Source organism: Lissotriton helveticus, chromosome 1_1 (genome assembly GCF_964261635.1).
Source record: "Lissotriton helveticus chromosome 1_1, aLisHel1.1, whole genome shotgun sequence".
Lineage (NCBI taxonomy): Eukaryota > Metazoa > Chordata > Amphibia > Caudata > Salamandridae > Lissotriton > Lissotriton helveticus.
In genome coordinates this window covers 322,164,971-322,174,024 of record NC_136057.1, presented here as the reverse complement: position 1 = coordinate 322,174,024, position 9,054 = coordinate 322,164,971, and the positions used below count along the sequence as shown (strand labels likewise).

Here is a 9,054-nt window from a genome sequence, read left to right as displayed (position 1 = left end):
AATTTTTTTTTTACAGGACCTTTATGGTGCTATTCTATGAGCCTGCTGTTTGGGTCATAGCAGGGTCATAGAATTGTTGCAAACTCTGGAGGGGCCCATCAGGAAGCACTACCTTGAATGTTACTAATGTTAAGTTTGAACTTTTGCACCTGCTCATTGCTTTCATTTTAGCTAAAATCGTTTTTTTTGCAATTTCGCGCGTTATTTGGGGCGCGAATCCGTGCGAGATCGATTTCGGAAGCCGCGAATACGTGCGAATACAAAATTGTTTTTGTTGCGACGTGTATGTTCGCGTGATCTTGCGCGTGTTCGCGAGGCGCTTCTAGCTATTCGTTTGCCAAGTTACCCTATCGGTCGTACACGGGCGCGGCCATCTTGTTGGCGTGACGTAATTCCGTTTCCGCCCGCTATGTGTAATCTCGCAAAGTGTGCTGCTCGCGAGTACAAGTTTGCGCGTACTCGCAAGGAAAATCTCGCGCGAACTTACCCACGTGGTCGTGAACGGGCGCGGCCATCTTGTTTCTCATTCATTGCTATGGTTCTGGGCATGCTTTCTCTATCCTCTCTCAATCTCTGCCATCCTTTGCTTGTTTGAAGTTTTTTTGATCTAATTTTACTTATTATCTAACCCTCTATTTTTCTAGCTCTATATTTTTGTGTTTTCTGCAGCTTTTAGTTACTTTTAAACTACTTTTTTAAACTCTTTTATTTTCTTCTTCACTATTCTATTTCTTCTTTATCATTTAAGTTTATTTCTGCCCAGACCATGGTAAAGGGAGCCGGGAAGCACCCTGAGAAGGGGAAGGGTCCCGCACCCCGTGCCCGGCTCCCGTGCGGGCGTTTAAGGGGGGAGCAAGTGGTCCCGAGGGAGATCTTTAGCGCGGAGGAAGTGGCGGCACTGATCTTCCATGTCCAGCGCCGCCTCCCCAAGACGATCCTGGGAGGCGGCAAGATCGCGACCGGCTATGGCATCCGAGAGCGCCGCCAGCGGTGGGAGAAGGTGTGCCGGGCCATGTACAAGATCTCTGGGGTCCGGCGCACATATAACCAGGCCACCCACCGCTGGACCGATGTCATGGACCGGGAGCGGGCCTTGCTGGACGCGCTCGGCGTAGAGGTCCCCGGGCTTGGTGAGTAGTAGTAGTAGTACATTTACTACTCTGTTTTATCCTGCTCTGTTATTTGCAAATCTTTGTTCTTTACCAAGAGCAATAATGCTGCCGATTACATTGAGGTAAATTATATTTCAAAATCTTCTATGCATTTCATTTTCAGGTGCACTGCTCTCCTTCTCAGTAGCCTTGCTTGCTACTATGCTTCTTTGTTTTGTATGTTGTGTTCAGAAGCATTTCATTGGCCTGAGAAATTATGTATCAGTGTACTGTAAAGAAAAGAACTGCGTAATGCTAGACAGTAAGGGTCATATTTTCAATTACCGGCGCATCCCTGCAAAGTAGCAGGGATGCGGCAGTAATTGTGTGCCATGCCACCACCACCCATTGGCCCAAAACGTCACAGAAGCCTTACGCATCTGTGCCGTAAAGGCAGCGCATTGCTGGAGTTGCGTGCCAACGATGGCGCAGCTCCAGCAATGCTCTGGGGTACCCTATCTCCCCAATGCTGCATCAAGCCGTACGTCGGCTTCAAGCGCACAGGGTTTGAGTCATGCATCATTGTCATAAAAATGACTGATTGACATCTTGTAGATTTCCCTCAGCCACTTTTAGGATTCGTTCCTGCGCAGGTACGCCCTCCCTTGCGCCGGAACGCCCCCTGATGGCGCAGGGCTTTACAACGTGATGCATCGCCCATATGCCCATATGTGTTTTTTTTTTTAATATATACGCCGCACCAACACCATGGCGAGTCTTTTGTTCTGCCGCTGCGTCAGAAAAGGCACGCAACAATGGAGGAAAATCAGCCGCAACTTCCGCAAGGGACTTATAAATCAGCCCCAACAGACTGAAGTCCAGTGTCCTTCCTTTAGACAGTCACATGGCTATCAGAAGAAATAATGGCGGTGGTGGCGGGTGGATTGATAGTTTGAGTATTCACTGATCTGCAAGCAGGATGGACTTTGTCTGTCACGTGTTGTGCACTACTGCCTGCAGTGCCAGGCCTAGGCAAACCTCTTTAGTAGTCTGTTTATTGAGTTACATAGGAACTTTCTAAGTCAACGTTCCGCAAATCAGGCAATACGAATAACGTAGTATACCACATGAGATAGATCCCGTGGAATAGTTGTCTATCCATTTGCTATTTTTCCAAAATATGTTGTTATTGTTCTTTTGAAATGTTTGATTTGGTTGAAAAATCTCATCCATGTTTTATGGTTTTTCTTTCTTTCATGTTGTACATCAGCTCCCCCCAAGGGCAAGAGGACACAGGAGGAGGGTGCTGAGGATGCAGGCCAGGATCGGGCAGGCGAGGGCTCCTTTGCTGGCCCCAGTAAGTTTACATTTTACTAAACAGTACCTATTTTTTCCTAGCGTTCCTCATTCGATTTTTTCTAAATCGTCTTTGATCTTCTTGTAGACTGGATATAAATTCTTATCCTGCCTCGAATATGATGACTCCCTGTGGTATTACTAGACTATTCTTATTAGTCTGTCTGTGTAGCTAACTAAGATTGGACATTTGGCAATTCCATTGGACTCCCATTATATTCAGCAATACCTCTATGCACTGTCTCCTTACTGACTAGATAGTGTGGCAGAGTCATTCAGCTCCCGAAGTCACCGATTATAGATCCCCAATGATCTCTAGATTATCGTACGCAGGACAAGAGAGTAGTACGGAGTCCCAGCACAGTCAAGAAGTGTCAGAGGCACTCATGCTTGCAAAAATTCCAAAACCTTTAGCTCATCCACTCTAGTCTAGAGGAACAAAAACCACAGAGTCTATTTAAGTGTAAAAGCTTTATTAAAAGTAAACACATTTATTGAAATCTACTTTGTCATAAAACTATTTAACTGTAAACGGAAAAGTGGTTAGTGCTGACGATTAATTGGACACATTTCTTGTGGTCGAGCCGAACTCTCACCTACTTTGAACTTGATCCTGGTCGTGTTCTTAGGACTCAGGAGTCAAGCTTCTGTCTGTTAGGAGAAAAAGTGGTGCGTGTTAAAAATCAAAAGCAAGCATTCATCAGTTGTGCATAAAAGTGCAGCAAGACAACAGCCTTCCCTGGAAAATGGGACATTTTTACTATGGAGTAGACAGTCACAAATTATTACATTGTATTCTGTTTTTTTAACATTTCTCCTAGACCAAATATTATATAGTAGTGAGTGGTGTATTCTAACTTTCTTAAATGTACTTTGTAGGTGTAACATCTGGTGACGGGGCCAGCGCGGAGGTGGCTGATGTGTTGGACTTGGACTCGGAGGCCTCTGGGGAGGATGCGGCGGTAGAAGAGCTGGTGGCCGTTCCTGTGGGGGATCAAACGGTGGTGGCGGAAACAGGTAAGCTATATATTCCTTACTTATTGAGATTGAAGACTGCATAGTGTGCTTTCTGCACGGGTGTATTACAATTACAAATCAACCAGGTAGTAGCCTCCTCGAAATGTACTTCGACTTAGCTGTGAAGTTTTTGGTGAGAAGAATCCCAATAAGTTCTTAGACGAACGTGATGGATGGGATGAACGAAAAGCGAAAGAAGGGTGTAAGTAAGTGGGACGCGAACTTGTATGATGGCTGGCAAAGAAGAACGATATGTGTTTGCTTGGACCCAGAGGTGGCTGGGAAGGAAAGAATATGGTATGGTGCATGGCTGGGTCAATCATGAAGCAAGGATGGGTGGAAGGACAGCAGCCTGGGTGGGTGAAACAGAAACTGTATGTGTGCGTATACTTTGAATGAATGGATGCCTGGAGCATGGTATTCTCTGACTCTTACATAGCAAATGTGTATCTAGAGAGAGTAGATGGTCGCCAGGTGAAGTAAGTGTTACCTTGAAGAGCATGTACCACCGCACCCGCACGTCCGTCCCAGTGCAGGGAAGGCAAGGAAAAGAAATTGTAAATGTGTCCAATACTACCATGAATAGTAGCAGTACTTTGTATTGCGTTTGCATTCACAGCATATATCTGGTTATTACGGTGGACACTCCGTACCTCTCTTAATAACTTTAGTTTACTTGTAGTACGTCATTCATGTGTGGGTGTATCACTGTGTTCACTCAATATTAAGCAAAGCACCTAAAGTCATCTCATCTGTCATTAAATACGTCCCATGTGAAGTGATAGATAATCAAATTAGTTAGCTTCTTCAGTTTCCTTTTCTAGTACTCATTTGCACTGTAGGGTGAAAGGTAAATTAATTAAGCAGTAGCCCTTGTAACAGAGTATTCTCAGTGCCACCCGTAATAGAAAAGTAATAGCTTCACCACCTGCATGTACTGGACCGGTACAGTAACGCAAGTCTGTCTCCATCATCATGGTGTGCAACTTTTTTTCTCGGGTGCAACTTCACTGTGCTGTGTCCATGTCATTCTGCCGGCTTGCATAAGATAACGTACCCATTTCCCTAAACAAGAGAGAAGAAGAAGAATAAGACTGGTGTACTGTCATAGTCGACTGTAATGGAAGTCCATAGTGGTCGTAGAATTAGTTCATTAAACTACCACTACTGTTAGAGCAAGGATGCAGAAGTGGGAGGGTTACATAGATACTGTCCTCAATAGTTATGTACTGTGCTTTCAATTTGCTACTTGTACTCTGTGACCCAACTTTCGGCTCAATCACTTTGTGTTATTAATAAGGAGCATTGGTTACAGACTATGTCTTTCTTTCTTCATATAGTTGCTCCTTCTTCCAAATCAACAACAAGGAGGGAGCAGGCTAGATTGGCCCGGCAACGGAGGCTGGAGGCCACAGTCGCCGAGTATCGGCGGCTGGTGGCCCTGGAGGAGGAGGAGGACACGCAGTCGAGCGGGGCAACATCTTCGACTGCATCCTCCTCCGTGACTAAACCAGCGGGACCGAGCCGGGCTAAGAAAGCCGACCGCCACCGCCAAGCACCCGAAACACCAGCTGCCCCCCACAGGAGCTGCAAGGAACGCCAACACCGCCTACGAGTCCGCATGTCCAACCTGGAGCAGGAGGTCCTGAGGTATAAGACCTTGGTTAAGGGCCTCCGCTCCGAGCTTGCCACCCTCCGCAAGGAGTATGATGCCCATGCCGCATCATGCACCAGCACCAGCACCCTCCAGTAGTGGAGTGTCCCTTGCCCTTTTTTTATAGACTTTTGGGGGGTGGGATTTGGGAGTTGGGATCGTTTTGGGACGTTTCAGAGACAATCGTTGGGGTTAGGGTGGGTGAGGGAGATTATTTTGTTAGGGATAAATAAATATATTTTTCAACTACTTTATCTGACCATACCTGTTTTTTACTGCTTTTCAGTCTGGTGGGTGGGGGGCGGGGGTGTAACAGTAACTTTGTTTTCCTGAACAGTCGTAGGACTTTAGTAGTACAACCGTCAAACTCTTGTCTACTCCGAAATAATACTCCATTATACTACCTCCCACCAAACGCTTATCTTACCTGTAATTTGTGTTAGAAATTAGGGCTAGGCCCAGGGCTGGCTCCAGGTGAAATGGGGATTAACGTTGTCATTCCTGGGCGGGTGACATTTCCTCATTGCGGTGTTACTAGTGGTGTGACACAGTGGCAGTTGCATGCCTATGGAAAAAAAGAAAACAAAACCTTGTTTGTACTCCTTACTGTAGCATTACAACGGTTACGGTACGATCGAGAAAATAGCAGGTGACAGTACACTAGAACAGTGCCATAATGTAGCCTAACAAATGGTAAAGTATTGCAAGTATAACTAGTACTTGCGTTGAATTTATTTGACATTGGCTACTACTACTAGAAGATATAGTACTGAAGCTGAGTAAGTCTAGAAGATATCCTCGTATTCCTTCACCAGCCTGTTGCTGCTATCACCTTATCCTCCCCAGCAAGTGTGTGGAATTATTGATGTCATTTTAGTCAGACATCAAGCAAAACAACACAGCCCGGGGGAAGAGGGTTAGGGTTTGTAAAATGGATGGGAATGGGGGTTTCTTTTTGGGTAGGTTTTGTTGAGAGAAGAAAAAAAAAGCAGAGCATGGACAAACAATAATTGAAGATACAGAGTTTACAGACAATCTTTGGTTACAAAGTAAAGGTAAGCACATGCAGTCACACTCATAGAATAAAAGACAACAATGGATACTGTATCTGTATTGCGTATGTTGTTGGAGTTGTCCTGTTGAAATTGGTAAGTAAGTTGCATGCAGCAAACAATTCCTCTTATTGGCGGCACTCCTCCATTCCAGCTGACGCTTCGTCCATCAATGTGGTGGTGACCACTGACAGAAGAGACACCCTGTCCACTGCCTGCCTGGCGGATGTTGACTGAAACCCGGCCTGTAATTATTGAACGGAAAACAGGAAGTGCTATTACAATACCACTGATAAATAAATAAAAGGTATGTACGCTGTGTGGTTCAAAAAGTCACACTTTGATGATGCCTAGCAGAAAAATGGTTACAAAACGTACTTTGAAAGTAACAGTAGACCCAAATACAGACCGTGGATTGTATTCAAACCACTTGCCTGCAAGCAAAAGTATCCATAGCCAGCATCGCTCCAACAGTGCTCTACAACAACAGAACCGCGTTGCAATAGAACCCCCCTAAACACATGCAATCCTGCTGCTAGGGCTAACCCTAACGAACCCTAACTTACAAAGTGCCAAAACTGGTGTTTCCTTATGGATTTTGTCCAACTAACTTCTAGCCGGTATTAGACCTTCCCAGGAATGCCCCAGGCAAGACCCGCCAACCCACCCGCAAAAAAACACCCGACACAACACCACCAAACAGCGAAAAAGCTAAATCTCATACTTACAATGTCTCTCGGCCTTCGGTCCAAACGCGGCGCTGTGCAGCTAGGTCGTCATCATCATCATCAATCATCATAACTCCTGTTTTCCACCACGGATTTCCTGAAAAGCAAATGCAATCAAGATTAGACTGTCGCAGCAGTGCTTCGACAGAGACCCCGGCCGCAACCCACCCACGAACAGCAGGAAGCCCCCCAAAACGCTACATTGAGCAAGATGTCTGAAGAAATGGCAAAAAAAAGGCTGTTCCTTATGGATTTTGTCCAAAACACTTGTATCCGGTATTAGACCTTCCCAGGAATGCCCCAGGCAAGACCCGCCGGCGCCAACCCACCCGCAAAAAAACACCCGACAACACCCCCAAACAGCGAAAAAGCTAAATCTCATACTTACAATATCTCTCGGCCTTCGGTCCAAAGTAACGCGCTGTGCAGCTAGGTCATCATCAATCATCATAACTCCTGTTTTCCACCACGGATTTCCTGAAAAGCAAATGCAATCAAGATTAGACTGTCGCAGCAGTGCTTCGACAGAGACCCCGGCCGCAACCCACCCACGAACAGCAGGAAGCCCCCCAAAACGCTACATTGAGCAAGATGTCTGAAGAAATGGCAAAAAAAAGGCTGTTCCTTATGGATTTTGTCCAAAACACTTGTATCCGGTATTAGACCTTCCCAGGAATGCCCCAGGCAAGACCCGCCGGCGCCAACCCACCCGCAAAAAAACACGCGACACAACACCACCAAACAGCGAAAAAGCTAAATCTCATACTTACAATGTCTCTCGGCCTTCGGTCCAAACGCGGCGCTGTGCAGCTAGGTCGTCATCATCATCAATCATCATAACTCCTGTTTTCCACCACGGATTTCCTGAAAAGCAAATGCAATCAAGATTAGACTGTCGCAGCAGTGCTTCGACAGAGACCCCGGCCGCAACCCACCCACGAACAGCAGGAAGCCCCCCAAAACGCTACATTGAGCAAGATGTCTGAAGAAATGGCAAAAAAAAGGCTGTTCCTTATGGATTTTGTCCAAAACACTTGTATCCGGTATTAGACCTTCCCAGGAATGCCCCAGGCAAGACCCGCCGGCGCCAACCCACCCGCAAAAAAACACCCGACAACACCCCCAAACAGCGAAAAAGCTAAATCTCATACTTACAATATCTCTCGGCCTTCGGTCCAAAGTAACGCGCTGTGCAGCTAGGTCATCATCAATCATCATAACTCCTGTTTTCCACCACGGATTTCCTGAAAAGCAAATGCAATCAAGATTAGACTGTCGCAGCAGTGCTTCGACAGACACCAAAAATTACACACAAACCCCCGGAACCCCGCCAAAGAGCACCTCAAAGGCAAGCAAGTCAGCAAAAACGGCAAGAAATTTCCACCTCATATTTGGTCCAAAACACTTTTGTCCATTATTAGAGCTTCACAGCAATGGGCCCAAAACCGTCAACTCACCCGCAAAGAAGTACAACACCCCCACAAGTGCTGAGTCTTTCTTCATTGTGCGTAATCCAGCACTCTGCTTGGAGGGAAATCGCAGTCTGGAGGAGGAGGATAGAGGAGCATGTTCTTCAGAACTTGTGAACCTGAGGAATGTAGACTGCGGCACCTTCAAATCAATAAGCAAACAAGTGAAGACAGTTCTGATGATGGTCTTGTTTTTGGGATTAGGTGATTAAAGTTTGAATTAAATTAACTGTGCAAAACAAAGAAAGAGAGACACAAAGCACACAGGAATAAAAGTGAATAAGGACGAAAAAGAAAGTTCTTGATTGATTGTCTCATTTTCAGGGCTCGGTGTCAGGGAATAAGAACAAGATTTCGTCATCATACTCTGCGAATTCAGGCTGGATGAGGTCAGTGGCACCGAACAGAGAAAAAATCCCCTCATCTACGTTGCTGTCCTCATCGTCTTCATGTGGCGTGCTTTCTCGCACTTTGTAATCTGGTGGTATGAGGTGCTGATTCATCTTGATCATTGTCAGCCGCTCCACATTTTTGGGCGATAGGCGGCTCCGTTTGGCAGTTACAATGCCACCAGCAGCACTGAAAACACGTTCAGAAGACACACTTGCGAGTGGGCAAGACAAATAGTTTATAGCCAGGTTGTAGAGCTGTGGCCACAATTGTTTTTTGCCATGCCAATACTGCAAT

General features: G+C 45.9%; 1 long non-coding RNA gene across 1 annotated transcript; it reads right to left on the bottom strand.

Annotated features, from left to right (window-relative positions):
- Positions 1-6,897: 6,897 nt before the first annotated feature.
- On the bottom strand, positions 6,898-8,511 carry LOC144769493 (uncharacterized). The gene is made up of 5 exons (XR_013598708.1): positions 8,356-8,511; positions 8,054-8,142; positions 7,669-7,762; positions 7,287-7,375; positions 6,898-6,995 (listed from the first exon to the last, which is right to left on the bottom strand). It is a non-coding gene; the product is annotated as an uncharacterized LOC144769493 (long non-coding RNA).
- Between the last annotated feature and the right edge of the window lie 543 nt (positions 8,512-9,054).